Here is a 13,172-nt window from a genome sequence, read left to right as displayed (position 1 = left end):
ATCGTTTTAAAAAATTATAATTTGTTGAAATCCTGAGAAAAAATAGTGAATGGTAATTTTTCAACTTTTTTATGCGAGTCTATAACGAAAATTCCTGTAATGTAGATTCAGATAAGTTATATGTATGCTGAAAATTTCATCGAGTTTTTCGGAAATTTTAATTATAATTACTTCTAACTTTTAAATGCGTTGATCAATCTCGATGAAATTTTCAGCATACACATAACTTATCTGAATCTACGAAAGACATATTTTAAATTTTTATTATAGATTCACATAAAAAAGTTGGAAAATTACCATTCACTATTTTGTTTCACGATTTCAACAAAAAACCTCAAGTTATTTAGTCCAATTTTAACCGAGATATTCTATCGTATTTTGAACAGTGTCTACTTATTATTGCCTCTCACAAATTATGGGTGAAAATTAACCCTTCAAAAAAATTCCAAATCTCAAAAAGTGGCCAATTTCTATAAAATAATACTCTTTTCATTGTTCATTTCCCATTTTCAATACACTGTCCGTAAAATTGATAAAATAATTCAACATTCTATGCAGCTAAACTCATTTTCTCACTGATTTCACAGTATTGACGTACCTTTATAAAACAGTCCAGTTCGCGAGTGAATTTTTTTGTTCACTTTCCTCCCACTGAGCGACGAGCTGTCTATCAACGCTTATAACGCGCACGATTTTCGAAATTGGTTTTCTAGCACATTTCTTTGAAGTCCTCTCCTCGTTTCGAATTTAATCCCTCGAACTGTTTGAGCGTTCATCAATCGTGTCAAACGATAGACGACGACGTGAATTCGTTAAAAGATCGAACAGTGCTGCGGTACCCGTCTCTGTTGACTTTGTTCTTCTCCGTCGCGAAGCACCCGAAACTTGCTTCGACCGGAAGTTAGACTAGTTACCCCATCCCGCTAGAAATTAACCGGTAACTTCCAGTTCACTGAACTATCTCGTTAGAGAGTGGACAAAAATTGATAATATAACATGTTCGAGGGTAACGAACCGTTTCTCCGACGTCTAATTTCTATGAGAAATGAGATTTTCAATAGAAGAGAGACGAACAATGGGTATTCGAACATGTTTTATCTATGGAGAAATATAGAGCTAGGATCTTTGAAATTTTTAGAGAAGCATAGTGCAAGGATTACATATCTCTAGAGAAATATAGGGATATGATACTGCGTATCTATGGGGAGGTGCAATGCATGGATCCTTGGTATCCCATGGGAAACATAATGGGAGGATTCTGGGTATCTATGGGGAAGCATAATGCGTGTATCCTTGGTATTTCTAGAAGCATAATGCGAGGATTCTCCGTATCTATGGGGAATTATAGTGCAAGGAGTAAGTTGATAAAGGAAGAAAATTATTAACGATGTTCCACTGGCCAGGGCTTAAGTATCGTGCGTCGCCGACTCTCCGGACGGGTCCTCAGTTTTTCGAATTCTAAAAGTTTTTATTGTTGCCACGTTTATGTTCGTATTACCGCGGTACTAAGTGGTTTTAATGGAAAACGAAGAACATTTTGGAAAGTCTGTGAATAATGTACACGCGGAAACGAGTGGAGAATTCGTGTTCTTGTTGCTGACCATTAATTTTAATTCATGCTCTAACGAGTCGGCAAGCAAGTTCTTTATGAAGACCGCGAAAATCTCTCCTTCTCGAGAGAAGGATTTTTATGCTCCGCAATTGTTTTTGTATCTAATTTCAATCAAACCGAGCAGTGATTTTTAAAAACAGCTTTTATTAAATTTGAAGGCTCGTTATTGAAACAAAAATTTTACAAAAAATAAATAAATTCTTTATCGGATTGGCAAATAAATCCGCAAGCTTTCCGTGTATTTTGTTTACAAATTCCTCGAACTCCGAAAAAATTTACCATAGAATAACAAAAGGTTATTTCACGTTGCATTTACCGTGTTTGCAAATTTTAGTTAACAATTCTGTAACACCACAATACTCTGCAAAATCTGTTTTCCAAAATACAACGCGGTATTTAAAAAGCGTTGTATACAGAGAAAAATGGAATAAAAATCCCCAAATTGTACCTCGTCGTTAACACGATGAAACATTGCAAAATTGAACAAAAAAATAAAGAAACTTTATAGAAAAATACCCGAAGAAGAAGCAATAAGACACAGCGAAAGATAAATTACGTGGCACACATTTAACACTGGTTCTCGTTTAAACTGACATGGAAATGTAGGGAAAAGTGGTGGCAGACGGGTTGCCAGTTTAAATGAACATTTGCTCAGGGAACAAACTACCAGCGGAAGATGGATCTGTAAATGGAGACTAGTTTACGGAGTTCTGTAAACTTGCTTGGCCCGCTTTGTTACGTTCACCTTAGCTTCGGTATTTTACTTCGGCTTCTTGTCGAGTTAGCGGGCATTAACTATGCAATCAGAAACAGGGAAAATTGTTTGAAAAAGCCGGGAACCACGGCAGAGTTAATTCAGTTCTATCTAATTTTAATTGGAAATAAATGATCGAATGATTTTGATTCGGGATTCCGAAAATGACCGAGTTCTGGTTAACGAGGAAAATTCCAATATTTCGCGTTCGAATCGCTCCTGGTATTTTCCAACCGGGTTTACAAAGGTATTAACATTGGTTGGGTGGAAAATTTAAGAGCCGCAACGACGGTGAACATCGGGCGGAATTTCGTAGGGTGGACTGTCGCATAGCTGAGACATCGGAATAGTTGGCCACATTAACCGGACGTTCTCGCTGGACTTTGCTAGATGTGTTCGTACGAGAGTGGACCGAACGTAGATAGATACGTTGGTACGTACTCTGTGTGTCAGCTCGTTAGGAAATATCAAGCGTGCAAACTATGACGGCACCGGCGTCCATTAAATTAAGTCCTCGCCGGTTAACAGATTGCCCCGGAACACGGCCTGAATCCTCCTGCTCGCGATAATTTATACGTTAATTATACCCCAGAGCCTATTGTTTCGACTAATTATGATTCATGTCCCCGTTGATACGAGGCGGCAAAGAAACAACTCGTATCGAGATTCCTAAGTAGCTTGATCATCAAACTGAAGCTCAAATTTTAGATGCAAATTTTAAAAATTTAGATAAATACAAGACTTGGCTTTATATTTGAATTTCCAAACACACTGGAATTTATTCTGGACAGTTTGAATTAAAATATTTTTTATTTCATATTCTGCTACGCTAAATTGATACCGTTTATTGTAATCTATAATTTTTATACTTTATATTTTCACATGATTTGGTTCGTAAATGTTTTAAAATTTTAATTTAAAAAAATCTATACTGTGTAGTTATTTTTGTTTTTGCGCCTGGCAACACGAAACGTCGTATGATGTGAAATTGTCAATCACAGGGTGAAAGAATATCCAACGAAATATTAATTTTGTTCTACCTCCTTTGATGTGTTAAAATTGTAATTTTTATTAAAAATATTTTTTTATCTAAGCAACGCCCTGAAATTAGAAAACCATTATTAGAATATAAAATATAAATGATTATATATTAAATAATTTGAATTAAATGCGAAATTGAAGTGTCCGGAATGAATTCCACTATTGTAGAACGTGAGAAGAGTGAAAATATTTTCGTTAGGAAACACGAATGCCGTTCGTTTAGGAGAAATAACATTTCTTCGACGGAATACTTGTTTGAAGGTTCGTCCACATTTCCGTCGGTAGTTTCGGTCGAAAAGGCTGGTGTAATTGCGAGCAATAGCGTGTGTATTGCCCTTGTTACCGTGGAAATCAAAGCGGTTGCAAGGTTGCTCGTCGCTCCGTCCCAATTATTGTTCCCGGCGTTGCTTTCGATGGCGAACGAGGGCACGGGAAACGTGAGAACCGAGCTTGCCCGAGGATCGTTGCTAGACGGGCATGGCTTTCGTAAATTGCTTCCTCTTATGGGGTATTAGACAGAAGCTTCCGGTGAATTTCACCGAGTCCCGATGAACTGAATCTTGATTACGTTCACAATTTCGATCATTTTGCAGCCGTCGTGCCGTGAAATACTTTATCAGCGAAACACAACTCCTCTGTTGTGTATAAAATTTTCTGCTAAAACACGTAGAATTAACCCTTTCTCTGCCACGGGAATTTTTCAACTTGCACCAGTGGACCTCAAATTTCATATTAAAAATTTTATAATGGCAAAGAACTGCGAAATATATTAAAATAACGCCATCGGTGACCATCGTGGCCCAAATGAAAAGACAAACGGTCCCATGGGACCACCGTGCCAGTGAAAGGGTTAATAAAAAACAATGGCGCGCCGTTGGATGGAAGGTGTTGATATCGAAAAATTTTTTCCTCTATTTTCAAGTGCGAAATGCTTGAAAACGATCGATCTCTCTTATCCGACGTTATCAAAAAGTGAAATTCGACGAGTGACGTGGAAAGCAGAGTTTCAGGTGAATACGGTGCACAGCTGATTTACGGGATCCGCTTTAGCCAGCGTGCTGTTTTCTCGCGGGCGATATTAAGCGGAAACTTTTGCTCCTCAATTTACGCTGCTGCGTTTAACGCGGCCGTTCCATCCCGCTGCAATAACAAATACGCGACTGCATCAGAATAGCCGGATAAACGTTTACAATATTCCCCGTTTCATACACACCCACACTTGTGTATTTGCTGTTGGTCGTGTGCACTTTGGTGTAAAATAACGCACACGTTTCCGCGTTTACGCTTTGTTTACGCAAATGTAAAATGAGCCTTCTCGCGTTCTCGTATCGTATAGAAAGTTGCTAACAAAATTTAGTGAACGTTAATTTACTAATGCTTTCGGAGCGCAAAATGTTTTCAGCAGTGGTTAATTTATGGCGTAGATATTTATTTTATAATAGCTGCACTACTGCCAAGAAGTTTGGAAACATTTGAATTATTTTAAAAAAGTAATTAAAAATGCACTATAAGTGATTCTATTGTATATTATTATATAAATATTTTATGTATTATGCAATGCAGTTGAATTATTTATTTAAATCTCTTTTTTTCCAAACTTTTTAACGGTAGTGTATATTTAATTTGTGTTTCGATACAGTTTTCTATTGCAGTTAATTATCCAGCTTTTTGGTAAAATCTTTGGATTTCGTTTGATTATTGCAAATTTTGTTTCACTTTAATCGTTTACGATGGCAAAAATATCTGCAAAGCGATAAAATGTGTGCGAAATTTATTCTCTGACGCGTGTGTACAAGCAATATCGTAAACGGGAAACGTTCATTTTGCGCGGTAATAGCTTCGAAAAGCGCATGAAAGCGGCCGCGTATTTTTGAGACAGGGATTTCCGTTGCAAATTGAATCCGTTTCGAACATTGTTGAAATGTTGCGCGAAATGGAAATTAAAAAATGAGCGAAACGAGCAACGGAAACCGAGGCTTTCGGAATGAAAACGATTTAAGCTCCTTTATATTTTCCAGGATTTTCGATAGAGTTCCCTTTTCAGGAGGCATCGAATCGCGCGGAAACTACCGTCACGTTAAATACTAAACAGAATTGAAATCGAAATTACTGCGGTTAATGCTCCATTTACATCCGAGTCGTTAACTTTTAAGGTACACTAGAAGAACACCTAATTTCAAAAGCAATTACTGTATTTCTAATTTTTTTTTTTTCAATTAAAATTCGAATCTTCTATCGGTAAATTTTGGAATAATTAAAAATTCCTAATTCTCCTACCAAATATTTACAAAATTTCTAAAAAATAAAATGAACTACCCAACGTCGGTGCGAAAGGGTTAAGAAAAGCTTAAACTTGTCGAGCTTCTTCGCCACAGTGATAGAAGAAGAAAAGCGCGCAAAAAAAAAGGAAACGTTTCTTCAGAAGTCGTTTTTAACAGCTGCTCGTTTTCCGTCGCTTTCGCGAAGCCGTTCAACGTACTGGCATAAATTCACCGGAAGCTTCTGCTTAATATCGCCCGCGGTGGGAAGCAATTTATGAAAACACATCCACTCGCAGTTTCGCTGTTCACCGCCCAATATCATCGTCATTGTTGCGGTGATAAACGCGCGAAGAAGTTTACCCCGTTAAAAGATAAAAGGGGGAAGGGATCATCGACGAAGGGGGTGAAACAATGGGCAAGTTAAGGCAAGTCCGCCGGTAACTTAGAAGAAAAGTGCACTGAATTACGTGTTATGTATAGGTATAATAAGCGGCGATACTGTGGCTCCTTTGCTAACGCCTTGAAATACTTAATTTCAGATAAAATTCAATTTTCTTTTGGAAAAAAAAAAGATTTCAACTTTGTTATACTTGTTTCTAAGGAACAGTTTAAAAAGCGTTTCAATTGAAACTTAGAAATTTTCTTTTTTAAATGTCGCAATAATTTTTCTGCAATTTTTATAAAATTTATAAAAATATTGTGTAGATTAATGTAATTAATTGATTTGTAATAGTGATCGATTCGCGAAGTTTTCCTTAGCCGAAGTGTATCAATTCATAGGAAACTACCGCTTAATAATAGAAACGCGAATGAAACGATTTACGGAAACGCGCATTTCCACCCATAAAATCCCTTTTCGACGTTCAATTTGGCCCTGCATTGTTCGCCGTACTGCATTGCTTTTATATCAAACCAGTTGCAACGTTATGCATTAAACGCTCGCATTCGTTTCTATGTGTGCACGGTGGAAGGGGTTGTTGCAACGGAATGAAAGGAATCAGGATGCAAAAGCTATATTTCGTGGTTTCAGACCTTTGTTAAGATTTTCCATTGAAAATGTTACCGTGCCACGGGTTCAAGACTTGGAAGAAAGTAATGTTTGTTCTCCGTAGAAATGTTTCGAAATTAATTTTAATCGAATTACGTAAACCAGTTCATCGGACTCGTTTCGATCCAATAATTCCGATTAAATCTTCATTGATTAACCATGCAACGATGCGGGGGCGTGTTTATTTCTGGAATAAAATGGGGCACGATGCATGCAGCGTTAAACAGGAACTGCATCGGTCGTTTGTCCCAAAGACAAAATCTTACACGTTGCTCGGTTGTACGATCTCTTTTGATCGCGTCTTTGTTGCTCATTCAGGCTGTAATGATGTTAGTCATGCACACGAGCATCGGGTAGCTCGCAGTTAATATCGCCTATGGCAATGCAGTTCACGGAAGCGTATCCACTTTTGAAAGAACATCCTTTCTGATGTTCAATCTCCCTTCTCTGCTCGCGTTGATTTTAAGATTGTAGGTAGCCTGGTGGAAACAGAGCGGAGAAAATGCTGGGGTCAATGTATCATGGAATATATATATAAGCTTCTATCACGGTCTTCTACCTTTTCCTCCGCCCGGAACTTCGCTGGTCGCCACAATTATTTATCGTGGATTTTTTAAAAATCACTTCCACTCGAACCGTTGAAACTGATGGAAGAAACATTCCTGTCCCAACGACGCGAGTCAGTTTTTAGACAAGAAACAGACTTCCCCCGCGAACTTCCTCTTCGACTGAGACTTATGCCATCCATTTATACCGGCGAACGATTTCTTCCAAGCGGAATAATAGACAGCCGGAAAAGGTAGATGGATTGAAATGCATCGCGGAAAATTCACCGTTAGAAGTGACTTTCCTCGTAAATCAACAGTTTCATCGAGAATATGACGGATACCTTTGACAAACGTGTTTCTCGTTGTCATAAATAACAGAGTCTATTTTTATTTTTTCTCCAGTCAGCGTTTTAGATGGATGTAGAATAATAACGATTCCGGTTTCTGTGCCATCGATGATAACTCCGCAATGACACGATTAACTCTTGTTAATTCCGGTTAACACGAGGACTATCGGGACGAATAGCGAGACGGAATTCGGGTATTTCAGTTGCACAGTTGATCGAATTAATCAAGGCAAGCAGCAACGATCTTGTCTGTTCGATGTGGCACGGGTAACAGCCAACGGCACTGTCGAGCACGTGGGCATAAATTCAGCTAGCTGGTTGATATCGGCCAACGACGCGTGGGTGGAACGGTTTACGAGGAAGCCAGCACCCAACGCTCTCCGTCTCTGTGTCCGTTTCCCGCCCGAAGATTCAGCCTCGAGCTGTGACGAGTCTGTGAAACTTGCGCTGGAAACCAAAGGGGAATTGGACGATAGAGGGTGGCGGTGAAGACCCTCCACGTTGGAAACTTCGAATTTCTGCCTTTAGTCACGTAGTTGAGGGGAAGATCCGTGTGGCTTTGTTAAACACCGTTTCCTCCGCTCACGTAAAATCCTCGAGCAATAATATCTTCCGGATATTTGTCAGAATCGAGAACACGACCCTTTGTTATTTGCCGAATCATTTACCGTCGCTGAATTTGCCGAAATATTTTATTTTGCTTCCTAATCTATGTTCGAAAGATCAAGCGTTCTTCCTGTTGGTTCAACGGACCGTTCGTTTCCGTTGGATTTCCCACTTTTCGTCGACTTCCTCTTTCGCCTTTTTCCACGCTCAATGTTTTCGCGTATCGCCAGCCGGCGCCAACAAAAGGCGACAGTAATCCGCAAACGAGCCGGCTTATATCTAACGAGGGAACGCATTAATCACGGTCACCGATCTGTATGAGAGTAGATATTAGCCGTGATGTAATTTTATTTACGACGCGAATTTACATACCTTTCGCGTTCGTTTAATCGCACTTTTATTCTCTTCCTCGCGAACTTATTCCTACATCGAAACGTTTCTCCTCTCTTCGTTTCGAGAGTTGAAAAAAGGTGCTAAATATTTTGATAGGTGACCTTCTGTTTTTAATTTTCTGACTGTGGAAAAACTAGGTACTATAGTTTGTATTTTTTGAAACGTTACTCTGTTGCGAGAGGACGGAAAAGGTATTTCGAGATATTTTGATAGGCGATCTTCTATTTTTCATCCTTTAATATAAAGTAAAAATAGAAACAGACGCGAAATTTAAGAAAAAATTCAATAGATTTAAAAGAATTTTTAAAATTTATTTTATCTACTTTAACGAAATCCATTTGTAAGCAAAGTCAGATTAATGAAAGTTCGTCGCCTAAAATCAGCATCATCGATTTAAACTTTCCAACCGGTAGGGTCACTTCAATTTTCATATAAATTGCAATAACCAGCCGCGACTGGAGTGTGTGTTTTCCAGTAAACTTGAAACTCGCCAGGAAAATGGATTCCTCCTCGGTATGCATTCTATTTGGTCGAGTTGGAAATCGTAAGAAGCTTGTTGAGAATCGAGGCTGATCGCCAGTGGAGAAAACTAAAGTTTCTTCGACAGCAAGTAGTACGAGATTGCAATAGCCAGACGCAAGGTCCGATTCGCGAGCGTGTTGATCTTTCGACGTAGCCACAGTTCTCCTGGCATTGCTTATCGCTGATAACAGAAACATGTGAACTTCTCAACGAGAGAATTATACGGTTCATATTTGTTTCCGATTCTTTTCCCTGGAATAATTTATGCTCCAAGTACGAGAAGTTAAAGAAGATTCCTTCTTTTCTCTTATCGCGGAGAACTTTTATTCCTGTTATTCCAAAGTAACTGTCTTATAACTGCGGAAACCAGATAGAAATTTCCATCTTTTTATTATTGAAACGAGTAATTTTTGTTGCTTCGAGTTTCTGCAAAACGAGTTTGTTTTTATCTTCATTTCGATCATACAATTTCTATTTGTAGCTTTCCTTTCGGTTCTCATATTTCTCCTTGTTTTGGTTGGATATTATTTTAGACAGATGCTGACACCATTCCTCTCGCGAATGGCTTCGCAATTGTCGAATGTATACGGCACGTACGCGTCTTAAAGTATAGGCTTGCGAAGATGGAAGGAAAGTATTAGGAGCGTTCGATTCGACGCTGTTCAGCTTTTGAATTCGTTCCTATACCAATTTATTGCATCACGGGCTAAAAAAAACCGAGCCTGATCAATGTTTATTGCAGCCGTGATCCCGGAAAAATTGGCTGGATTTATGCGAAACGTGAGCGTTCGTTTTAACGCTTCTATTGCGCTTCGCTACGCTTCGAGAAGATCCTTTTTCAAGCGTTTCGAACTTCGCGAAATAGAAGAAATTGCATTCCTTCAGATTTTTCAAGTTCACTTTAGTTTCGTCTTAAAATTGCAAAACTAATTTCTAAACTTTTCTAGATTTATCGGTATTTGATTTACGGTATAAATAATTGTAAATTGAACCGTGATTGCGAGAATACAGGTAATTTGTTAGCAACCGATTCGGAGTGTCTGAAACGTAGGGAAATCTGTTTCCTGGATTGTGCCGGGTCTCCTGGCATCGAATTCGACTCGAGACATCGATTCGCGTTGAATTAGGTGGCTAGCTGAAAATTTTGGCTATCCGACATGCATTGGACTCTGTTCAATTACAAGCCAAGCCCCCTCCTCCCCCCTCTTCGATCGAGAATCTCGGAAATGTTGAACCAGCCGAATTAACTGGAACCACGTTGAAATTGCTTCCCAACAAAATGAGTTTCTCCCCTCCTCTCCTTTCTTTCATAAATCATTATTGCTCACGTGTACACAGTTTCACGGGATTTTCTGATCAAATTTTCTCAATATATTTCATAAATTATATAAGAAAATCTAATTTATTTTCTTTTAATGAAGTTGATTAGAAAAAAATCTAAAATTTCTTTCGAATATCATCGATAACGAAAACTCATTCGAACGGAGTTCTCTGAATTTTATGGTTCTAATAATTCGACTAACTCGATCGTAAAACGATTCCAAAGACTTGGAGCTTAACTGACAAAAGTTTGTCTACGAAGACCGGAACGAGCAACTTCCTTCCTAAAATCGTCTTCCACTTTCTTCCCCCATTGTTCGATCCCCCGGCGAACTTGCAACGAAATCCTTCGGATCCATTGAAAATCTCACGTTTCCTGACTCATCGAAGGATCAAGCATCGTTAACGAGATCATCCACTCGAATTAGTTGAACAATCAGGAGAAAAGGGTGCGCGATATATCCGTTAAGTAGAAGAGGCAAGCGTGTTGTCAGACTTCTCGAGGGAGTCGGTTCCGGTGGACGGTTTCTACGAGTCTAGAGTGGAATTCGGCGGTTGTCGAGGGGATGTCGGAGGGTAAGACGACTCGGAAAGCGAGCTGACTGCAGCCAAAAACGGATTACCGCTATTAGGTTCGACAGTTTCTTAATGGCGCCTCGACAACGGGGAACGTAAATTTTCGTCGGTCGAACCGCTTTTGTCGCGTCGTAATCGAGTAACCAGCGAACAAGGGAGCGTGGAACGCTGATTCCGAGCTCCATAGAACCTTCAAGACCCTCGCTGAATTCATGGAACAGAAGCACGGAATCCTATGCTACCGTAGATTCGAATTGAAACGCGATACACGCGTCCATACATCACGCAACTTTGCTTCTTATCTCATAAAAGGGTAGATTTATTTTAAAGAAGTATTGTGTGACTTGGGGTTGTTTGATTTTTTTTAGAAAATATTAGAACTTACCAAACTGGAAGGTTGTTCATTCTTAACCATCATCAGTTATTTCTGCAACAAAATAACATAAACAATTGTAATAAATTCATTAGGAAATAATTGACAAATTTTCAGTTAATTAGTTCTTTGTTAAAATTGTTTCTTTTTATTTTTCATTAAATCAGTTTGGTTAGACGTGGTCGGTGGCAATTTAATTAAGTCTCGTTCCACAGTGTTTCGATTCCCAAAAATGTTTGTTTCCCTTCTGTCTGGTCATTTTCCCTTGTTACGTTGGCGCCTTTTATGCCGCACTACAAACGCGTAATTGCCCCGAAACAAATGAGCCCCGGCCTTTCTCCGTGTTTCCTCGCAAGGAATTAAAAATTTCACCGACCCAACTCGGCACCCCGTTGCCCGAGAAATTACGTTTTCCACCACTCGGTCATTCACGCCAAAATGCGTCTGCGGGACTTTTCGTTCGTTGCGCAACGAAATCGCAGAAGGAATTTATAATTTTCAAAAGGATTTTTATTCAACCACGTCTCGCGTAACCTTCTTTGTTTCTTATATCAATTTATCCTTGCATCTTGCGTTTCTATACAGGACATTAAATCTTGTAGAATTTCAAATGGAATTGCTGTAAAGTTGTAGATCAGATGGCACGTCCGATCGCGCAACAGCAGATCTTATCTGCCTAACCGAGTACCAGTGTATTTCATTTTGTCAGTCAAGTAGTACGAGACGATATCTAGGCAGCCGGTTGATATACGAGCGTATATAATCAGGCCGTAACGTAGAACCAACGTGTAGACGGAGTTGCATACGAAAGCATGATCGGTGTAGTGTGTCGCATAGTAAGTCAAGTGGAATAAGAAGTTACGAGATGCTGTAAATGAAATAGGGTCCTTTCACGTAGAATATGCGATACATTTTCATATAGGTACCCCCACTGAGAGGCGATGCTTTCTGAGGTCTGATTAATTATAGTACACTCATTCCTTTCTATACACATGTCTCCTTAAAATATTATATTTTTAAATTTTAACGTGGGGGAGGGTTAAAGTAACAGCGTAGATATTTCAGAATATTGGAAATGGGTGATTGAAACAATAAAACAGTTTATTTCTAAACATTAACTTTCTTACAATAAATCCTAAGCTAATGCTTATTTCCTACACTATCTTAACCTTAGTAATAATTCAACAGAATTTTAACTATTAATATTTTAAGTGTATCTACTATTAAAACAGACGTATGCTTGTTAATCAACAAAGGACAGTGTCCCAAGTACAATAGAGTATTGCACGAGTATGTAGGTAGAATAGAACTGAAATACAATTCAGCAAGTAGAATAGGACTGGAAACAAAACAGTTGTACAGGTAAATCGAATCCCATTTATACGTTTTCTGATTAATAGAACAGAATTAACATGATATTGTGTAAGTGGAATAGGATTTCGTGTATACAGTGTTTGCATGTTGGCAGATTAGTAGAATGCAGTTAGTATACGATTAAATCAAGTAGAATAGGATTGTACACGTCCAAACAGAATCAGGACGGTATATAGACAATTTGAGCGGCGAGGTTGTACGAGATTAGGAAAGTAAAACAGAGATTCCGTGTGAACTGATAAATTGACTAGCAACGAGTAGTTAAGCAAGTTAAACAGTAGTTGTAAATTGTTTAATCAGTATAACAGAGAAGGCTAATAAAAAATCACTTACAATATTTTCATCAATTTGTAATTGAAAATAGCGGAATTAATTGAAACAAACATAGTTTATTTTC

At 38.6% G+C, this 13,172-nt stretch overlaps 1 protein-coding gene and 1 long non-coding RNA gene across 2 annotated transcripts in view; one reads left to right on the top strand and one right to left on the bottom strand.

Moving 5' to 3' along the window:
* The window catches only part of LOC114876958, a 131,013-nt gene that overhangs the window by 20,517 nt on the left and 97,324 nt on the right, over positions 1 to 13,172 (top strand). The gene's annotated exons all lie outside the window — the stretch shown is intronic.
* The window catches only part of LOC114876957 (neuroligin-1-like), a 99,444-nt gene that overhangs the window by 43,307 nt on the left and 42,965 nt on the right, over positions 1 to 13,172 (bottom strand). The window contains exon 3 of the mRNA XM_029188957.2: positions 11,414 to 11,455. The gene's annotated coding sequence lies outside the window, so the exon portion shown is untranslated. The remainder of the gene's footprint in view (positions 1 to 11,413; positions 11,456 to 13,172) is intronic.

This window comes from Osmia bicornis, chromosome 7 (genome assembly GCF_907164935.1).
Source record: "Osmia bicornis bicornis chromosome 7, iOsmBic2.1, whole genome shotgun sequence".
Taxonomy (NCBI): domain Eukaryota; kingdom Metazoa; phylum Arthropoda; class Insecta; order Hymenoptera; family Megachilidae; genus Osmia; species Osmia bicornis.
This window is presented reverse-complemented; position numbering and strand designations above follow the sequence as displayed.